At 42.3% G+C, this 22,099-nt stretch overlaps 1 long non-coding RNA gene across 1 annotated transcript in view; it reads right to left on the minus strand.

Moving 5' to 3' along the window:
• The window catches only part of LOC137100270 (uncharacterized), a 52,443-nt gene extending 30,668 nt beyond the window's left edge, over nucleotides 1–21,775 (minus strand). Inside the window, exon 1 of the long non-coding RNA XR_010910875.1 lies at nucleotides 21,159–21,775. This is a non-coding gene — a long non-coding RNA (uncharacterized lncRNA). The remainder of the gene's footprint in view (nucleotides 1–21,158) is intronic.
• Between the last annotated feature and the right edge of the window lie 324 nt (nucleotides 21,776–22,099).

Raw genomic sequence — 22,099 nt, forward strand, 5'->3', positions numbered from 1 at the left:
CTCATTTCCAGTGCCTACAATTGTTTGTGTGTGTGTGTGTGTGTGTGTGTGTGTGTGTGTGTGTGTGTGTGTGTGTGTTTTCTTTGTGTGTATATGTACTATATGTTATGAATGACCTCATCATAACCCTGCAATACACAGCCGAGGAGTCTGGGCAATGTCACGTCTATGTAACGCCATAGATCCCTGATGGTGTCTCCCCGCTTAATTTACATACAATAATATACTGACCACAGTCCACTCCCAAACATTATACACAAACAATTCAAGGCACGCTAAACACAATTTCACTCAGAGTGCGTCCTTGCATGGGTGTATTTCAGCACTGTATTTCTTTTTATGCTACAGTGGAGCATTAAAGCAAAGTATACTTTCATTCCTCTGCTTTCAGAAAGACAGAAGGTGACTGGTGTGAGAAATATGCAGAGCTGTCTCCAGTGAGAAAACTGGGGAAAGATCCAGCCTCAGGATAAATGTTGTGTATGTGTGTGATCATGCAGAGGGCTCAGGCATGATCAAACAAAGCACATCCAGGTACAGTATGCCATCTGTACTCCCTCCCCTTTTCCCCTAAAAAAAATGTACTCCCCCCACCCTTTCCATCTTCGCACAGAGTCTTTGCGGTGTATGGAGTGTCAGAATGAAAGAGGCCTTGTCTAAGAACCTAATCCTTGAGCGATTAGTCAACGCGTCTTGATTAAAAGCTGGCAATGCTGCCACGCCCCCCATCCATAACTCCCCTCCAACCAACCATCGAAATGGCAGCCCACAGGTGTCCATACAATGTGTCACATTTGAAAGAAATGCGTTGCGGGAGGTGGGTTGGGAGTAACTTTCACATGACACTGAGGAAAGGAATAGGGCCCTGAACAAAAGGCCTGAAATCAGCGGCAAGGATGCAGATGCAAGATGCAAAAGAATATGCCAAAAACAATTGCATTAAATTAGTTTTTTTCTGTCTTGAAAATGTAAGAGTAAGAAAAGTCCGTAAGAGTAAAAAGGAGTGTAGGAAAAATAAAGTGGCACGTATATTTTTCACAGATTATCCCGTCTTCAGGCAGTGTTTTCTGTAAACAGCCATTTTGAAGAGGATGGATTGAGAGCAGAGACAGGTATTCCACCTAATCAGCCTCATATACCCTAGTACCTCATCTTAGGGGTATTCCCATGCCAGAACATGCCACCGCTGACTAAAATATTCAGACTTTGACGACATGAATCAGGTATGCATAAGATTCCATTCTGGATGGATAGATGCTTAGTGCTGGCAAAGATACAAAGTACTAAAATAGGGAACTGAAGATTAGACTCCAAAGTATTTTGAGGTATTTCTACTATTGTTTATCACATGCTTATTAAGGGAGTTTCAAAGTTGAGGTCGACAATGTGTTATTTAAACATGTTATTTCATATTTCAACCTCCCCTAAAAACAACACAATAAATCATAAAATAAATAGATATTTGTGTTGATTAGATCCCCACAGGATTTAAGCACAGATACAGTACTTTTACGTATTTAATATGTAACTATCTCTGGCTTAGTTCCGCCATTGCCACTGTGAGTTTAAGCCATTTTTCTTAATCTGCTCCTAGTTAACCCTTGACAGCTTGAGTATCAGGAAATGACCTTTATCCCTGAGGACAGACTACTGTACTTCCCCAATCACATCCATCGTGTGCCTAACCTTGAATGAAAGAACAAAAAAGGAGGGGTGTGTTTTGCAGACCGGACACGGTGAGGAATCACTTACCACTTTCCCCAAGAGACCACAGTGGAGTTACACAGAGGTGGGATTCAAATAACAATGGCAAAAGGGACGGGCTGAGCGTTTCCTGAGATCACATGTTGTTAAGAAGACTACAGCACTTGCCAACTAGCCCGCCAGAAAGGCTGGATGCGGACATCCACGGGGTGAGAACACACATGGTTTGAGTTTGGCTCTGTGTAGGACCAAGAGGAAAGAAGGGGCCTGGTAGCAGGAACCCTCCAATTCTGACTTCCTGCTTCTGCTGGAAACGTGATCTCTGTGCCCGATGTCCCCATCAACACAAAGCAGAGTGTTCACCCAGCAGCCAAGGGGGTAGCATGTTCATGCACCGGGCACCCCATCACATCGAATCAGCCTGTCAGCACACTGAAACCCAAGCTGGTGTTTCCCTAAGGAGCCATGGGGATAGAGCAGAGACAGTCCCATTCCATCATGCTGCCAATCCATGTGTGCCACACCAGCAGGTTAGGTGGCATTTCTGCAGGAAGCGTTTTTCAAAAAGGACTGATAAGGGACAGGGGATCCATCTAAGTGGAATAGATGGCATGTGAGTGCCTCTTTCTCTGGTTTTCGTTAGAGAAGTATTATTTTGTCAGCACCTACATCAAAAAACAAACATCTTAAAAGCCATGAGGAGAACAGTGACCTCATTTTCAACCAGGTACAGTAGATCTTTACAGCTGTAAGCTGTGTAGAGAAAAAAAGCATATACATCAGTGACGCATGGGGAGAGGCCATAATTACAGGCTTGCTCAACAGTGTTAATTAACTTTACTACCTGAAAGCCAATTCGAACTTAAACTTGGTAGAAAGAACTCCGGCTGAACTTCGCCTTCTCTTCTCGACAGCGGAAGATGACTCATCTCAGAAAACCACAGATTACATTTGGCCAAATAAACACATCACACTAATAATGTGCTACATGGTTGAACCACTGACCAAAGTTTGATTTCATTATATAAAGACAATGATAGTCAAAAAAAAAAAAAAGCCTCCCTTTGAGCTAACATTTTAAGAAAAATAAACCATTTTTCATAAAGATACAAGCTGCGGGGGGCAAAGGTGGGCATGCTGTTGTGCATCCATGTGTGCTGTGTGTGTTGCCAAGGCCCTAGCTTCATTGTTTATTCTCTGGCGTGTCTGGGTCAGCGGGACTTATGACTGAATTCTCGCCCTAACATGCAGAAAGTTTAACAGTGTTGATGCTGAAGAAGGAATGATTACACTATAAAAATATACCACACCATATGGTCTAGTAAAGGCCCAAACCACACGATGACAAACAGGAGAATCCAACGGGCCTGTAAACCCAGCTTTGCGCCTCACAAGCTGACACAGCTTTCACATGGCTTTGGGTGATATGCACACCTGAAAAGAGTAATTGCTTATTCAGCAAATCTCTATTTGATGGGAAAATGGGCCCGATAGACACCACAAAGGGGAAACTTCCACTTGCTGAGTGCTCGGATAAGCTGAACCTTGTCAATCACCCTCTGTCTGCGGCCAAATTTGCACATTATAAGCTCTCTAAAACATGTCAGCTGCTGAGTCACTGATGTCTGCATACACTCCATGTTGCAAATGAGCCTTGAGTTTTGGATGACACTATTCAGCCATAAAAAGAGTCTCTGTGCACATTGCACTGGCAGGGAGAAGAGTCAAAGTCAAATGTGGCTTTGACAGAAAATGTTACTTCACACATATGCAAACACAACACAAATGACTCAGAAATGGCTACACAGCTTTTGCATACCATTTGCCCCTATAATAAACCTTCCCCCACACATTCATTCTGGTAAGGAAGCAGTACGTTACCTCACAATCTCCATTTCACTGTCTCTGTACTCTCCTTGTGTCTCATAACAAGATGGAGCATGCTCACTGTAAGCCTCTTGGGGGGGGTGAAAGGGATTGGAAGATTAAATTTATTTTGAATTCCTTCCCTTAATGTGGCAATTACCCTCCTTCCCTCTGCCTCACCTCATCTCTCCTCTCCAAGCTGCACAGCATGAAGACTGTTCCAAAGCACATCTCGTTCATGTTGTGTACACAGAAAGCATTTCTTTCACCCCCAGCTGAATCTCAAACTTCACAGCAAAAATGGGCTGCCGCTTATTTGACTTAAGGTGGATTAGATGTGTGTGTACTGCTGAAAGAGTGTGTGCCGAGTATGGATTCCTTAAAGGATGAGAAAAGATCCGGTGAAAATCATTGGTAGTTAGCACTTATATTACATAAAGCTTTATGTGGTTGTGTGACAGAGAAAGGAAACACACAGTGCCACTTTGGCAGAAAAAGCTTTCAAACATTCTTAACTTTTCGCTTACTCTAGCAAAGTCCTAATTTTGTTGCAAATGGAGTCGGTCTGTCTTAAATCTCTAATATGGAAAGAAACAACCATATACAAACAAGGTACAGGAACGCTGCTACCTTCTCCGGGCCCCAGCTCAAGATAAGCTGAGGCAGATTAGAAAATTGTCCTGTGGTCTGACAAGTCAAAATATGAATCAAACAAGCATGTCCTCTCAGCTAGAGCAGAGACCTGGCTTGTTATCAGTGCACAATTCAAAAGCCAGCATCTTTTAATCTGTGAAGGCCCCATTAATGCTGCATAATAGAGGTTTTGAAGAAACGAATTTTGCCATCCAGACGGGGCCTTTTTCAATGAAGGCTTTGCTTATTTAGGCAATACACTACAAAACCAAATTCTGCACATAGGTGATATAACAGTAATGGCTCTGTGGTAAAAGAGTCTTAATGCTAAATTGATCTGCATGCAATCCAGGCTGGTCATCCCTTGAAAACAAATCTGGTGCTTTACAGCTAGTAACTTTTTAAGACACCTGTTACTGGCATCCGATTTAAAATCCAATCAAATATATGCTTTTGAGTGAACTGCAAATCATTGCAATCTGTTGAAAACACAGGGCTTCTACTGGTTAAACTACTCTTGTGAAATATGTTTTACCAAATCACACATAAGTAGAAGGCTGAAAGCTTTAAAGCGACATTTCTCTGATTGCTAATCACACCATTCTGCAGCGTCATAAGCCAGGTCATTTGTGTCTAATCTTTGTAAGCAGATTATACACTTTCCGTTTGCTGTGCAAGATGCTGCCATGCCATTAATGTGCACGCAACCCAAATGTCTGGAATGCCATGTTCAGCAATACTACAGTTGCAAAGTGATTGTGACGTTCAAAATCCCTCACCTAAAACAGTTTTAATCCTTAACCAACCAAGGATGTGAGATTTCTCTGCTCAGTTTTTGTGCCATTTTTTTGTAGTCTGTGTCTAACATCTCAGTGGTGACAGACACTCTTTGGTAAGTGAATGCCACCAAAAGGCTCCATTTCCTTCCTTTCTTTGGCTGAAGGGCCAGTCACAACCCCCTTTTCACTGCATTTTCACACATTCCATGCATCTAAAATGGTCTCATTTTCTATTAACTAAGCTTCTTAATAGGCCGTTCTATACAACGAGGGATTAGCTGAGTGTGGCTAGAGAAAAAGAAGGAAAGGAAATCAAAACGAAGAAGTAAACGGTCAGCTGCAGGGTTGCAAGACACCAAAGGATTACCCCGGTCGTCTGTTCTATGATAAAAATACATCTTCAGATCTGACTTTGTGAGGCATCCAAGAAAAACGTTTCTATCGGACTCTTTGGAGGCACCCTCTATCTATGAGAGAGCAAAGGAAGGCCCCTGCAGTGAGGATTCAGCATTTCCTCCACCGGCAGCTACAGAAAGGGCACTCAAGAAGGCCCGTGACGCTTGGTCTGACTTCAATGTTCTAATACAGTGTTTGGCCCACATCTCTCCTGCTTCTTTGTGTTGTTTTACACTGCTGCCCAGTGCCCATTTGTGTATTAAATGTTCTGTCATCAAGTCATGCTATAGTGTTCTAATCTATTCTTTCCATTGTTTGCTGAGCTTCCAGCATATCCTATGATTTTCAGGATAAACAAAGAAAGTAGGCTTGTAAAAGAAGGTTTAATGCTGTTGTGAAATCTCCAAACTCTTTAGAGCAAAGCTGTAGAATGACTAAGTTCAACAGGGACTGATATAGTCTACACACACACACACAGATTAACAGAGTGCCAGCTGTGCCACTGACGTAGGTGGAGTCCGAGTATCAAGCCAACACAGGCCTTTATAATCGTGCTAGATTTATAGGTGTGGTGCCTTGTGTTCTATATCTAATTACAGATTTTTTACAATGATAGCATGTTAAGTGAAATGTAATACAACAGTGTTAGAACCATTGCTTTGACCTAGACACAGCAGCCCATGAAGCCGTAGCTTTTAATCTCACCATATAGGGTTTCAGCAAAAAGGACTGTTATGCTTTCTCCTCGGGGGTACAGAGGTAGTGTCAGTGGCAGAAATGCAGGCAGATTTTTCCCCCCCTTTCAGTCTTTTTCTCTCTTCAATCTGCCTCTCATTTTTCTTATCACTCAATTCTGTCAAAACTTTTTGTCCCCCTCCTTTTCTTTCCTTCCATGTCCTCTCTCTCTCTCAAACGTGCACATTACTTTTACGCTGTATTTGACAAATAAAAGTGTCATGCCCTCTGACAATAGTTAATTAACAATTCAAAATGGGCAACTCAGACTCCGGGGAAATTCCAGCAGGGGATGACAGGGGCTGCAGGGCAGTGGGAAGGATTTTGTGGGGGTGAAGCAGTGGAGTAGGAGGGAGATAAAAGTCTAGCTCCATCCTTATGACTGGTATAAACATTGGGAAACTTTACATGTTGTTTATTTGACCATGCTTTCTATATGCACAGTTCAGATTAAAAACCACAAATGTACTCCACAAAAGGACTCTTTCCTTCTCACAATTCCTGTTTTGCAGCACAAAAGGTCTGGGTTGAGAAAGAGATACGCACTTTTATATGTGACTCATTAGGTGTCTCTTTACTGCCACTGAAGATCTGCTGTGACACTCTAAAAAAGGTTCATGTACAACCATGCATAAACACATAGACAAATATAAATGCACACACACACACACACACACACTGTCTGTTGTCACTATAATCTTCTATCTGACACCTGGCGATCAGCAAACAGTTATAAAGCAACCAAGCAAGCCAAGCATGGTGGTGTTGAAACTGTGATGGAAAGGTCAGGAGGTGAAAGTGATGGCAGATATTATTCCCAGACAATTTTACCATAGTATATTTTTAAATGCATTTTCTTAAATTTGCTATGAACCATAAACCTGCTATTGCACTTGTTATATGTCAGTGTCCTCTTCCATATGCAGACCACAACCAAGAAAATCTTCTCCTCTCATAGATGTGGGACATAACAATGCACATAGAGGGTTAAAAAAACTGGTCAGTATGAAAACAATTTTGTTTTCTAATTAAAACATAGTACACTGATGATTCAGTAGGATATCAGATTGCACATATTAACAAATGCTGGATGCAGTCAAAGTGGTTTACTAATGAAAAGTTAAGACCACCTGTGTTTGCTCATAAAAAAAAAAGAAACAAACAAAAAAAAAAAAACATGGCCCTCATGTCCAATCACATATCATAGATCAGACTGTTTATGAGACAACCTGTAAAGACCAGAGGCAAAGGCTCCGCCACATGTTTTACTGCTCTGTTTGAATAATCAGGTACAAGTAAAACAAACAGCTACAGAGGGGATGTTTAGCAAGGAGCTCGGGATCCAACTCGGGGTAATAAGTGTTCATTAGTTTTAATAGCTGGCTCCTGGACTAAATGAAATGAAGACCAGGAGACCAAATCCAGGTAATGTAAATAAACCAAAGATCTCCTCCACTGTCTGTCTTGAAAAATTTCTCTCACTTTCTTTAAAGCTTGTGTAAGAGTAAAGCAGGAACTGGAAGATTACAGTTAGTTTTCCAGTGAAAATATGTTCAGGCACTGTGTGCACATATTCCTCTTGGAGGAGAGGAGAATAAAAGAGCATTAACAAAATAATGAATGCACCATGGGAGCAAATATGCCTAAAAGCACAACTGGACCTGGATCTTTTCCAGCACTGGGCTGTTTTGTTTGTAAGTGCAAAGCTAAGACTGCAGTGAGTTCAAATAAAAATGTGAGGGACTAAACTCAAGGATTGTTTAATTTTCAATAAAGGGGAAAATATGTATCTCCAATGACCCAGTAGTTATGTTTTAAGCCAGTGTTAGTCCATTAAGCAGATGCTGGTGTTTGCTGGCACATCTTGATTCCACCTGAGCCCAGAGAGAAGCAGTTAGACGGGCCCAGTGGTCCAGATGGCCCCTCAATACAGGCCTGAACATAAACATGGCTTGGGTCTGGTTGAGGAGAGGGAGACCCCGTTTATTTATGGACATGTCTGGGTCTGGAACACAATTATAGAAAGATAGATAGAGGAGCCGAGGGACAAAGGAAAAGGGTAGGAGAGTTGTGCGTCCAAACTTACACATGTGGATGATTTCCAGTTTGGTCAGACAGTCGTGCGATGTGGCCCACCTACACAGAAAGAGCTGAACATCATTGAGTGTCTGTACAAGGTTAAATGAACCTATTCCCACATACTGCTCTTTCTTATCTGTAGATTCAGTCCAATGTACAAACTATAAAGTAAAATACAGTATCTTTATAAACTGAATGTGGAAAGCAACAACTTTGAGGGACTAATTGACCCTAAGTGACTTCAAACGCGCCACAAACAAGCTCATGTACCTGGAGGTATTGACTGCTGGGCGGCAAAAGTATAGTTAGGGTGTGTGGCCGGGGAATTCAAAGAATTCTCCCGTGTGCTTACCGGTAAAAACCAAGCCCACTGTAGGTTTATGAAATTCTAAGCAACGTTCTTTTTATCTTTGATGCAGCCTCTTCAACTATATCGGTTCAATCTAGATTTTTACAATAAGTCTTTACAACTTAATGGCCTGGCTACAGAAACCCAGACATCGTAAGGTGTTTTTATGGCTCTTGTAGCTCCTTTATGACTGGGCCAAATTTCATCGCTTTACAGTACAGCAGAGGGACAGAAGAGGAGCTAGTTATTTTTCTATCATCCTTGACACAGCCCTAAGAAACTGTCCTCAGGATGAGGAGCTGACTGATCACGGGGCACAGATTCACAAACTATTTGCACATTACCCCACGGTCCATGCCAGCTCATGTGTTTTCCAGCTTTCAAAAAAATAACAACAATAATAAAAAGCATAACATCTAACTAACATTTATGAGAGTCTGCAGCCTGTAAGAGGTTTGTTTACTGAGTGTTACTGTGTTTCTCAGTTGCAACATTTTATGTGACGACACAGTCGGACACATACACATACTTGACACTTGTTTTCCCGCATTATTGGACCGCAATGCGTCATTATTGTCACTATGATCCCCTCCGTCCCAATTCTTGGCTTGTCTTCCTTTTCAGGATCGTGACAATATTACATAACGCAATAAAAACTAGGTCATTGGTAAGGTGGCCTAGCACACCATGCACACTCTGACACACACATCCATACACAAACTGAAATATAAACATCACACAATCACACCAAACATACGAACAGCTTCAGCTAATTAAGACCACGCTGCCTTTTAATGCCTGTTTATTTCTGACTCTTAAACGAATGCTGCCCCCGGAGCTCCTTCCAAAACAGCTCAGTCAAGGCACAGAGGAGTGGGAGGGAAGGTGATAGGGAACGTAGGATGAAAATTACAGTAGAAGGGGACTGGCAAAAGATTGCCCCACAATGCCCCACGGGAAAGGTTTTCCAACAAAAACAAAGCAAGAAAAAAAAAAGTTCATTATGAATTGAACTCCGTATCGGAAAAGCAACTTAGCTCTCGTACAGTGTTTACATTATTTTAATAAACCTGTTCTTTAAGTGATTAAAGACATCTACAGTATGTGGAGACCATTTGAGTAGGCAAGACATTTGAGGCTTAAGATTATCAAAACGTGCTAGGTTGTGCCAATTTCTTTGATATTCATGATTCAGTCAATGAGTGAACATATGCGAGGGAAAGGGAACTTAAATACCTTTCAATCAGTACCATGTGGGGCTTTATTGGTGTGCTGCTGCCATGGCGTGCGTGAAGGACACAGGGACCCAGGGGGCAGAGGGACTGGCCATCGCTTGCTCACATCATTAAGTCGATAAGTTGGCAACTGGCAGGGAGAAAGCTTGCCATCACTAACCACCAGGTCCCTGACCACCTTGCTCACATTTTCCAAAACCCTCTCTCAATCTACTCCCTGCCTCCTCTCCCTAGTTCGACCAGACTCCACCCTCCATAGCACAGGCCAGTTGGTCTGAACTGTGGCGCCACAGTTCTGGAAGGATGGAAAAGCCCTACCTCACCTGAGTGACCTTTGCGCTGTCCACCAGGCCACCGCTTCAAGCCTCTGAGGAACAGAACACATTAAGACCAGCTACTTTGACAACAATACCTCCACGTTACCACATCCATGTCTTTACAGGCTACACAGAGCAGATAACACAAAGTTACTGCAATACAGTCTGATTTTGTTGTAAATATATTTGAAGATGTATTACCCGTTTAGTTCTGCACCGGGACGCTGCAAATTGTGTTGACCTGGGAGTTAACTGAGAAGGCGGCACCGGCATGTGGGTGTGTGTCTGTGTATGCGAGCAAGCGAGGAGTCTGGAAGAGTCTATGTTGGCAGAGTTTACAGTGGAGGAGTGCTGGCTTTGTAAACGAATGGAGGAACACACAAACATATGTACCCTGCTCACAAAAACTTCCCTCCTTGCAACACACTGAAACCTAAGCTTACGTACTGCTGCTAATGTCCTCCTTGTGTGTGTAGGGCGTTTATGTTTGCATGCACATGCATCTCAGTGTCCACTCTAGCTACGCTACAAGTCAACCCCCCCCCACCACAGCTTTCTATTCCCTTCCCGACACACGTGTACACCATTTAGGCAGCTGCTGATTGAGAGCTGCAGCAAGAAATGGGGGTAGCAGCATATGGAGGGTCACTCCTTGCTTGCACTTGGGTTGGTCTTGGTTTCTAATTGGGGTACGACCAGTGGTACCCACAGAGGACCTGCTTCAACATGGAGGTTACTAAGTGAAAGAGGGGGTGGGGGGGAATAAAAAGTGTTGAGCAGATGGAGGGGTTTTGGTCTGTAAATGAGCTGCTGCCACTAACTCCAGGCTATTAACAGCAACCACATGAAGCAAAGGCCGACCAATAAGAAAAAGTTGCAGGGACAGGATCACCATGTAACACTTTAGCTGCAAGACGATGTTAATGCAGGGTTTAAAATATGCAAAGGCAGCTATAGAACAAATGTTTTCAAAAAGGCTACAGTACCTGCAAACTACAGCAAGCATGGAACTCTAGTGTTAATTATTAACGTGAACAGTAGACAGAGGTTTACTTGAGCTATTGACTAGAAAGATATACACTCAGACTTCCTCCTCCATATCTCTACCAAAGCTCCACCTTGAGTTGCTCACTCTACCTGCTCTGCCATGCCTCAACATAATGTCTGCAATAAACAACAGCTTTATGGGAAAAACATGGAAGGCAAGTGAACTTCTACAGTGCCTGGCTGCCATGGACACGTCTGGTCAGGTTCCCAGATCAACTAGTCGGCGGTAGCTGTCATCAAAAGCTGCTGAAGGATTTAGATGCTCAATTATTATCAAGAGATGAGTAATTTTTTAGAGCTTAAAAGCGATGGCAAAGATAAGCAGCTGGTTGCACTGTTGCGGGTTAACAATTGCAGCCCTGAAAATGAATGAGATTTGACGCAGGTGCTAAAGTCAACAAGCTCTCGACACAAAAACCTGAAAGTAAACTGTGGGCATTGCAAGCTTGCACTTTTACTGAGAATAAATAGAAAGGAACATTAAAAAGAACAGAATTAGAAACAAATGGTGGCCAACGCATCTGATAAATTCAGAGGTTGGAATTTGATTTTGGTTTTTGGTAAGAAAGCAAGTAGCAGATAAGAGTGTGAAGCTGCACACACTACTACGGTTATGCAGAGGGCCGTGCACAACTTTGCACAAAGGGACAAACCCAAAAATGAAAAAATTTAATTAGCTTTAAATTGTGGAAAACTAAATACTGTATGTGCCTCTGCCACTGTAAGATATGCAGTTTTGTGTGTAAAGCTCTCACACACACACGCACACGCACACACACAGTAGCAATATGCAAAAACACTTACATGTAGATTGAAACCTTACAGCACATATGCACATGAACTTTATGTGCAATATCGAAACACAGCGCATGTGGCTTCGGTTACAATTTGGAAGAATTCACTAATGATTACAACTTCTTCCCATGACAATTTCCCATAATCTCCAACTGACAAGAACCAGAATAACTACATACTCTGAAATCTGACTTGTTGAGAGCAAATCCAGTATATACCCTGAGAGGAAACGGAAGACTGGTCGTTTTAAAAGCAGCAGCACAGCTCTTAAAAAAAAATGTGATATTCAATACGCAAAGGGAAATTAATGTAAAATCAGGAGCAGATGAAATAATGATGAAAATGTTTCAATGGTGGTTATGAGGAATTGCATTTGCAGTTTCCAATACAGATCTGAGGGCATTATGTAAACCATATTACTTAGATTTTATGCTTTCAACCCACACACACACACACACACACACACACACACACACACACACACACACACACACACACACACACACACACACACACACACACACACACACACACACACACACACACACACACACACACACACACACACACACACACACACACACACACACACACACACAGTTAGAAATAGACTGCAACTGGCAATATGCTTGAGCTGCCACACCTTTTCCTTCACCATGTCACCTGTACATTTCTCTCATTCATTCTGTGTTCTGCAATGTGTGATATTCACAAAAGGGGAGTGAAGCCAACAAACATGTGAAGCACTTGCCCAGTTTCTGCATCATGAATCAAACAACCAAAAGCCAGACTGGTTGCTGATAGTGTGTGTGTTGTTTTCATGTTGCCATTTAGTTCACTGGTTGTTGATGGCGGTTTATTTCTCTCTTGCTGGACTACAGTAACCATGCTGTGCAAAGAGTTTTCTGAATTCTCATGTGTAGGTTTAGTTTGAGGACTCAACATGCAGCACAGCAGGCGACACTCTTTGGTTCAACAGCATTCCAACTCATAAGGCCACAGAAGGGTTAGGAGTAAACAGATGACCATAGTGAACAGTTGGATTTATTGAAGTTTACTCTGGGTTTATCAGCGTCGGTACACACAGAGTCACGCGGCCACTTTGATCTTCAAAGGACGATGAGGGGCAATAAGATGACAATAATGCTAATTTACACCCATTACTCCATAGTTGACAAGGTTAGCGCGACATGTAAAGTAGCTTTTACTTTCCTCAGAAGACGAGAGAAGCCATGTTTCATGTTGAGACTTTGCCACCTCGTTCACAAATGTACAAACTGCCTTTGTATACTGAAGACACAGAAAGGTGTTGTTTGTAAAAGCATTTAAATTTAAACATGCCGGCAAATAAGTCTTCAGTGTAATATATGAAGCAAATTTTAAACATGATGATGAATATATGCTGATTTTTTTCTTCTACAGGTTTCCACAAATGACTTTCACTTGTCGGATTTTAAAATAACTTGAAGCTATAACAATTGGGTAAATAGGATTGCTGTAACTAAGAAAACAAAGATATACATCTCGAAAGAGCCGCTGCAGAGGACACAGGTCACATGTTCTGATGCAAGAGGGACCCCTTGTGGTTACTATATTGGCATGAATGTTTTGCAGGCGCCATGATAAGAATGAAGCTCTGGTGTAGTCAGGCTAAGATTAGGAAAAGAAAAAAGCATTTAAAGTCAGCTCTGTACATTTAAATGGTTTAACTTTCCACAAAATGCAGTTTTGTTCACTAAACTGCAGTGGCATGAAGAAATTAACTAGCTGGGGTAGATACAATGTAGGCCTGTTGTTCTTTAAACTGTGTAAAGTAAAATGTTACTAGAAGTATATTAGCAATAAACATTTATGCAAAGCAAGGATTACAATTATGATTAATCTTTAATCTCCTGCTTATGTTTTAATGAACTGGCTGAACTCATTTCTGTTTTCAGTGTGCAAATACATTACAAACAACCTGGTTCATTCTTTTCTACAGTGCACACAGGTGCACAAATAAACAATTCACCTATGATTAAACTTTCCCATAATCTCCAACTGACAAGAACCTGAATAACTACATGCTTTCAAATGTGATTTGTTGACAGCAAATTTGTCAACGTTCAACACTGAACACCACGGGAAACAGAGGACTGGGCGCTCCAAAAAGAGCAACACGGCTCTTTTAAAATCAAGAGGTAATATATAAAAAATAAAAAAAAAACGTTCAACAGTGGTTGTGAAGAGTGGCAGTTGTGGTGTCCAATACATATCGGAACACGGAGAAAGCTTTTGTTTTTGCATGTTTTATAAGTTTATAAGTATAATCACATGCAAGAAACAATCAACAACATACATTAAAAACTGTCATTAAAGCTTGAACATAATGTGCCAGAAAATTCCTGAAATAAGACACACACACACACACACACACACACACACGACACCTGTGGGAACTAAACTGTAAATACTTGTTATAATTACGGTTGCCAAATCATGTGCTGCCACACCTTTCCCTTAACTGTGCCATCTGAATGTTTCGCTCACTCGCTCTGAGTTCCGCAATGTGTGACAGAGCTGGAGTGAAGTCAACAGAGAGCTGCCATACTTGCCAAGTCTGTTTAATGATTCTGCCAAAACATCCCCCCCCCAAAAAAGAAAAAGTGTTAGCTTAAGCAGTCAACATGAAATGCTGCACAACTCTTGACTTACTTTGGTCCACAATGTTTCATTGTTGTGCACTATATAGAGATGAGTATAGAGTTAAACAGATCTATCACTGTGGGCACACACACAGACACACACATTTCAAGGTTACAGTAGTTTACAAAAGGTGATGAGCTAGAATGAAAGGCAATAGTAAAACATGAAGTTATTCACACACATTATACCATAGATTACAGGATTACATGTGAGGTAGCTTTTCTTTTCCTCAGGGAAGCTCTGTTTCATGTTGCCACATTGCCATCTAGTGATCAAACTTTAGATGTTGCTTTTTCTCACCTCCACCTACTGTAAAAGAAACAGAAATCTGTTGAGATCTGTCACATTTGCATTAGTAGTTTGACCTTTCAAAATAATTGAAGACCTACAAGACAGAGAGGAGGGGAAACTTAACACTGTACAGACAATTGACCGCCAGACTTTCTACTTTGTACATACACTGTACACTGTAATGCTTGTGAAATAAAGCGATGCATCTTTAAAGCCACTGAGAAAACCGCATTACATTTGAAAAATAAACTCTTTTTTGCATTGTACTGCATATCTTAGACTGGTTAATTAAGTAGGGAAGGATTCCAGTAATTCTCCAAAGAGACAAAAATCTGACCTCTAGTGGTGACATGAAGAAATTACAGTTTTCTGGCCTAAAGATGCACAAAATAGAAACAGCTATTTCTGCTGTCACTCAAATCTCATTTTAATGTAATATTTATATTAATATAAAAACATTTACTGTAAGCAGTTGTCAATATATTTTATAATATAGAATTAGCATAGGAACAAAATTTCCATAATTTCCAAAATTTCCAGCTTGGAGACTGTCGGTCATTCTCCAAGCTTGATAACATTTTGCTTACAGTCCACTAAACAAAGGAGTTGTACAATTAATTTTTCCTAATTCAGTTGCCATAAAAGGTGCTATTGGAGGTCTACATGTCAGGTAAACAAAGTAATCCAGGTTGGAGATTGACAGATATTAATGGTTGTATTGTCTTTATCACGATTGTTGAAAATATCAGGAGAAGCAACTTAGAGACAATTGCACATTTAACATTATTGATCATTTATAATGATTATGTGGGATTTTGTTATTCTATTTGTTGAGTTTTTTTCCCCTTTATTACTTTGGGATATGTTTGCATTTAAGATTTTGTTTAGAGTAAGGCTGGTGTCTTTGTAACTGCATTAAGTGTACAAAGGGGGGCGATAAATATATACTCCATACGTTTAAAGGGGAATTCAGACCCATAAATACTTGTTGTTATTCCGCATGTTGACCACAAGGGTGCAGCAGAGTCTAGGAAATGCCCAAAGTCCTGTTTAAAAATCAACCACAGCGACCCCTGAAGGGACAAGCTGAAAGCTGTTGATCTATTGCACTGCAACATGGCCCTGAGCTTGCTTTACAATTTTTTGCTAACTAAAAATATAAAAAGGAAACAACTTAACGCCTTATCCTATCAGCGAGACACAAGTATTACAAGAGACACAAAATCTATGAAGCAACAGCCCAGTCACAAATATGAATGTCTGCATCATTTCCATAGCTAAATAATTGATGCCCTGTATTGATGGCCCTGAATTCTGGAAGCCTCTGGTTGTTATACTGTTCTTACAGCACTTTGGCAATGTGTGCTCATCTTCTCCTCAGGAACTGACAGTCACCTCTTCCACTTCACACCACAAATGTCAAAAGAGTAGGGCTCACTGCAGTAGCTTGACCACAGAGCAACCGATTGTACTAGGAAAGACTTATACATATATCCCTGACACAGCTTTTATGTGTGACATGGATCCTCTAAAAGTGCCAATTAAATTGCACATTTTATTTGGAAAGCAGACAGTGTAACTCTGTCTCATTCAATCTCCTTTACACAAAACCAATAAAAACAGACATGCACTAAAAGCTGCACAAGTCCAGAACTGAGCACATAAACACACAGTTTGTCTGAGGAGCTTGGTGGTCTGCTGGGTCCCAGGGAGGTCACACAGGAAATTTCACACTCTTCTTCACACTGAAAATGTATCCTTTATCCTCCCCAGTGAGGATGAACCAAAAGCAAAGAAAAGTGAAAGAGTGGATCAAATGGGAAAAAGCCCCAACCCCTGAATGAGGAGGGTTTTACTTCTGTAGGTGTTGCTGAAATGCAATGGCGATGCCATAGCAACCCACACCCAGCAAAGTAAAGGCCGCACATGGTCACAGGTTTGGTGGAATGTGACATTTGTGAGAGCGGAACACAAAAGGAGGGATTTTCCCTCCAAAACAAGAGCGTGAAAAGAACAAGTGAGTTAGTTTGAGAGAAAAAGGAAAGAGGAACGACTGGTATTTATAACACTGCAGCAGGTCAAGCAAACACCTGAAGGACCATCCTATTCCCCCTCCCACTTCATATGCACACTTCTACCAATCTACCAATAAAATATGCTCTCTCTCTCTCTCTCTGTGGGAAAATTCTGCTCTCAAAAAAATAGAATGTTTATAAAGTGTGACACAAATCCCCTGCACTTATCAGGTGAAGTCAACCTCGTGCTTCAGAGCACACTTCCACAGTGCAAACCCCTACAGTGGAATTCTCATCCGCATGTGTTCCAGTCTAACAGGATTTCAGACTGTTCTTAGCATCTCTCATTCACTACTGTTCTACACAGCCATAGTGTCCTTGTTGTGAGGTGGGTGCTGCATGCACCCTTCCTGTGGCAGGGCCTGAATGGAGTGTTGTCTGTCCATGTCCAGGCCGACAGAGATGCCCCTGTGCTGCATTGTGTGGTGTTTGCTCTGTGTGTGTGTGTGTGTGTGTGTGTGTGTGTGTGTGTGTGTGTGTGTGTGTGTGTGTGTGTGTGTGTGTGTGTGTGTGTGTGTGTGTGTGTGTCAAGGGAATGTCGGTAAAAGAGTCTGTCCTCCACCTACCCTTCTTTCACCTTTCTATGCTCTCCATCACTCCTATACTCCCTTCTCTCTAGACTCCACAAGAGTTCAGTTTGGCAATGCATAACCAGGAGGTCAAGGAGTGAAGGGGTAGCCAGATTTTGGCAGTCAGAGGATGTGTGCAATAATTCACCCCGAGAAGGAAGCAGTAAGTTCAGAAGGTCTGAGCACTAAACAATGGCAAAGGGAGGTTCATCAAATCCTTAAGTGTCCAACCTGGAGGCATCACTTTGATGAATCCCACATTACATTGAGAGGATAACAACCCCCCCATCACATACACATGCAAACACACAACCAGATTTCTCTGTACAAAATCAGCAATCTGGTGCCACCAGTATTTACTCCTCTCCTCACCCTCCTTCAGCTCAGCATCTCTGCCTCATGAGCATCATTATAGCGAAGACAATTGTTTGCAGGGGTATAAGCACGGGACAGATCCTGGCATCAGGCCACAGAGGGACACCAAACAGCTAATTCATCTGAATTGGTGGTCTACAGAAAACTATAACTTGGTGGACGGCCACTCTGACAATGATGTTATAACTAGCTAATAACTACTACTAGTCATCCAAGGCTTTACACATCCTCCCTTTAACTGAATACTGTGACCATCACAAAACCTGTAGCTATGAGAAAAATTGCAATTCAATAGGAAAATCAGTAAAGTGCTTAGAGAGAAACACGACAGCGTTCCCAGCGTTTCAAAACCTCTCTCCTTCTCCCTCTTACTCACACATAAACACATAGGCACAAACACATACACCTCGAAACAAAGGTGCCATTTTATTCAGGAAGGGTCAGCAGTTCTCTCCATCAGACAGGGGTTTGTTCTTGGTCAGAGGCTGCTGCCCAATCTCAGGCCACCCTCCTCTGGCTCCACAGCCGCCCCCCCGCTGGCCCCCGCCACCCCAGAGACAAGCTCCCCATTGTTCCTGCACTACTAATAAATGACAGTTCTCCTGTTCAGACAAACTTTAGAACCTATTCTAAACCCACACATTCACACACACAAACGGAGTGCAAGTGGTGCTCTATATGAAAGGATACACAAGTGCTTTTTTTACAGCCTGATATTTCTCAAAAAGCTTATTAAAAAGTTATCCTGCAAATTGAGTTTGTGTCATGCAAATCTGATGAGGTAAGACTGAGGGCACATTTGCTCAAAAAACAAAAACATAAATAACAGTTGTATTGCTTTCCATTTCCTGCATTGGTCAGAAACACTCATGACATGGAGGCACAGTTCAACAGGAGGTCATGCTGCTCAGCCAGTGTTGTCACCTGTGTGTCATGTCACATAAACCCACACACACACACAAAGATACGAAGTTCAAGTCATGCCAGGGACCCAGGGTGAGCCCTGCATTTCGACTTGATAAATCACCACTCAACTTAAGCTCATAAACACACCATTAACACCCTCAGACACAGCAACTTGAGCTGTTTACCTTAACCGCTGTGCTGGGAACTATCGCTTTCAGGGCAGGCCTGTGTTAGCATGCGTGGGGGCCTAATGTGTGGCTGACCAGCTCCAGCTCTGTGCCACGATAATGTCTCAGTGCAGCTGCTTCAGCGTTGTCTCAACACACTGTGAGATTATTTTCTAGCACATTCATATGTAGACTAGGACCAGACCATAGCACCGGTAGTGTGGACAAAGTCCCAAGTGTTTAGCTTCAATAGTAAAGTTTCAACTTATTCATCCTGGTAAGATTTTAAGGTGATGATAACTGGCTATAATTATCTGAAAATAGTATATGAAAGCGGACAAAGGAGCAAAGTACAAAGCAGACCTCAGTACAACTGAATCTAAAGTCAAAGAACTTCAAGTGAATAAGCCAAAGTTCTTCGGAAATGTTGAGTGGGGTAAATACAGGGTTGTTAAGTGACTCTGACCCTGATGTGTATATGGCCCTCTGCTGCGGTTCACCACAAGCATATCATATGACAGCGCAGCCTGCACATTCTGCCCTAGGAGGAAACACATTCCTGTTTTACTATTCTCAGCTCAACAAGACATAAACAAATGCATCCAAAGTAAGTACAGCAATTGAAATGTTATTGCCGCTTTGATGTCTGCCAGAGTCGTGGGGGTATGCAGGCGGACATGCATGGGTGCATCTGTGTATGTATGGAGCTTGCCCATCACAGAGGTGATGTTGGCCGTGTCCAGGACAGATGCTGGGCGAGTGGGGTCACGTCATGCTCCCGCTCTGCCGTTCAAATGACAAAAGGAGGAGGAGGAAGAAGAGGCATAAGTTGTGAAAAGGAGTTTTTTTGTTTTGTTTTTAAAGGCCCAGTGTTTAGTCAAGGCCTGCTCACTGACACAAAGTCTGTCTTTGTCTCCCTCCCAGGGTGCCAGATAAAGGAATTCTTGTGTGTCGGGGGCTCTGACCGAGTTTATTTGACACTTCAGCTCCTTTTGTGAAGCAAGTGTCCCACCGTCAATGCTGGCCATGAGAGTCACTTGGCATTAGACAGAGGGTCCCTCTTCAGTGGAGAAAGGGGGTCTTGTTTGGAGAAGATTTTTAATGGAGGGGGTGTATGGGGGTGCTGAGATTTTTGGAGGGGGGTGCTTGGTCTGTGCTGTATACAGACATATAGTGAGGCTCTGTCCCGTATTCCAACAATAGACGGAATTCTTTATTGTAAAGCAAGTGGAAATGCTTGAGGACTGGGAGCTTAAGGTTAAAGTAAGAGGCACATGTTCCAAAAAAAGTGGAAGTTGGTGTAAAATTCCAACATGCAGAACAGGTTCAAATACTGATACAATATAGGTTCAGAAAGTAGTATGATCACTTGCATCCAAAGGTTCCATTCACATGAATAGTTTCACCAGGAACCAAATCTGCCCGTGTGTCAACCCCAGGATAGATTTGATCTCCTACACATGTGTCAAGCAGCAGCAACTTGCAGTAATGACTGGCCTCCTTGTGTTCAAACAGATTTACTCTCACCTGAATGGAGTCACTGTGGGAAAGTTAGTGGGACAGATTTGCTCTCTGTGGACACCGTATTCACATTGCTCATTTATGTTTCTGCACCTGTATTTTTTTTTTCCACTACTTATGACTTCTAGCTCTATGACTGGACTTGTTGACACCTGGGCCTGCAGGTGTATGGTGATGTCGGGGTGAACCGAGGCAAGGCTGTAAAGGTTTACGCACAATTTTAGTCTGTTCTGAGAGCGAGAGATGCGCGCGTAATGAACAGGTGAACCTCAGAGCACAGAGCAGGACGTTGACAAGGCTTTGTCGTATTAAACACGCCCCTCTCCGCGGACACAGTGCACCCCAACTTTGTAGGAGGTGTGCAAAAGAATCTTAGGGAAAGACGTTTGTTTGCTGTGTGTAATTTGGTAATGAAGATGTAGGCCAAATGGGTGTGGAAGGAGATAACGCGAGAACCTTTGCTCCAAACATTTTATTGTATTTGTGAAATAATAGCCGGAGCGGTGAAGTTATTTTTTATTCGGGTCCACAAACGGTTGGTTTCCACTTAACACCGGCTGGGCTGCACGTGTTGGTAACCCCCCAAAAAAGTCTTAACCTTTCGCTGCCAAAGGGTAGAAGTGTTAGAACATACCTGCTGGATGAGGAGATGCACGCTGTCATTATCCGAACTTCTGGACATCTGCTGAGCGTCGTTCCCCAAATACATTCCAAAAGATTCCTTAAGCTCGTGGCAGAATTCACCACGAATACTGAACGACATATACGTCGTCTGGCCATCCCTGGCACGGGTCACACGCGAACATGCGTAAAATAGCCCGACTTGTCTGTCCGAGAAAGGACTTGGGCAGGGGGGAGAAATGGACACCCATCGTCCCGTTTCAGAGACAGTACTTCCTTATATCCAATGGGACGCGCCACAGCTGGACTGTTGAATCGATCAGCTGCTGCCATCGCAATCAACTTTTAGCAATCACAACAAAAGGCTATTAATTCCACGTGTGTCACTGATACAGGGCAACGTTAGTATTTAATCCTCTTAGATACGTCCAAATAATCCTTGTGTGAACTCACTATTGGTTTGGCAAATCAAGCATATCGATAAGTGTGATCATCATTTCCATTCCGGAACAAAAAGAAGCCGTTTCTTCCCTATGGTCCCGGTTCCACTCCAAATGGCTGTGTTGTGGAGACGATGCGCTCCTGTGAACTGCCTGAGCCGCACTGAGCCATAGTTGGGAGCAAAGCTTTGCAGCACATGCTGCTCTCAGCCAACGTAGGCGCGCAAGGCATGATGGTACATGGAGTTTATTGTTGTTGCTGCCATACGTTTGATAACGCGAAATTATCAGATTGAAACCTTTGGGCCAACAACAAAAGAAGAATTAAAAAAAAACAATAAGCATTATATGTAATGATAGTGGTTACAATTATAATATAGAGTAAGATCATGGTCCAACAATTTAAAACATATAAAAAAATATTATTTCATTCGCAATGCTGTGATCCCGACATCTACTCTCTCTCTCTGTCTCTCTCTCTGTCTCTTTCTCCACACACACCAACTTGTCTGTA

The sequence above is a fragment of the Channa argus genome, chromosome 15 (assembly GCF_033026475.1).
Source record: "Channa argus isolate prfri chromosome 15, Channa argus male v1.0, whole genome shotgun sequence".
NCBI lineage: Eukaryota > Metazoa > Chordata > Actinopteri > Anabantiformes > Channidae > Channa > Channa argus.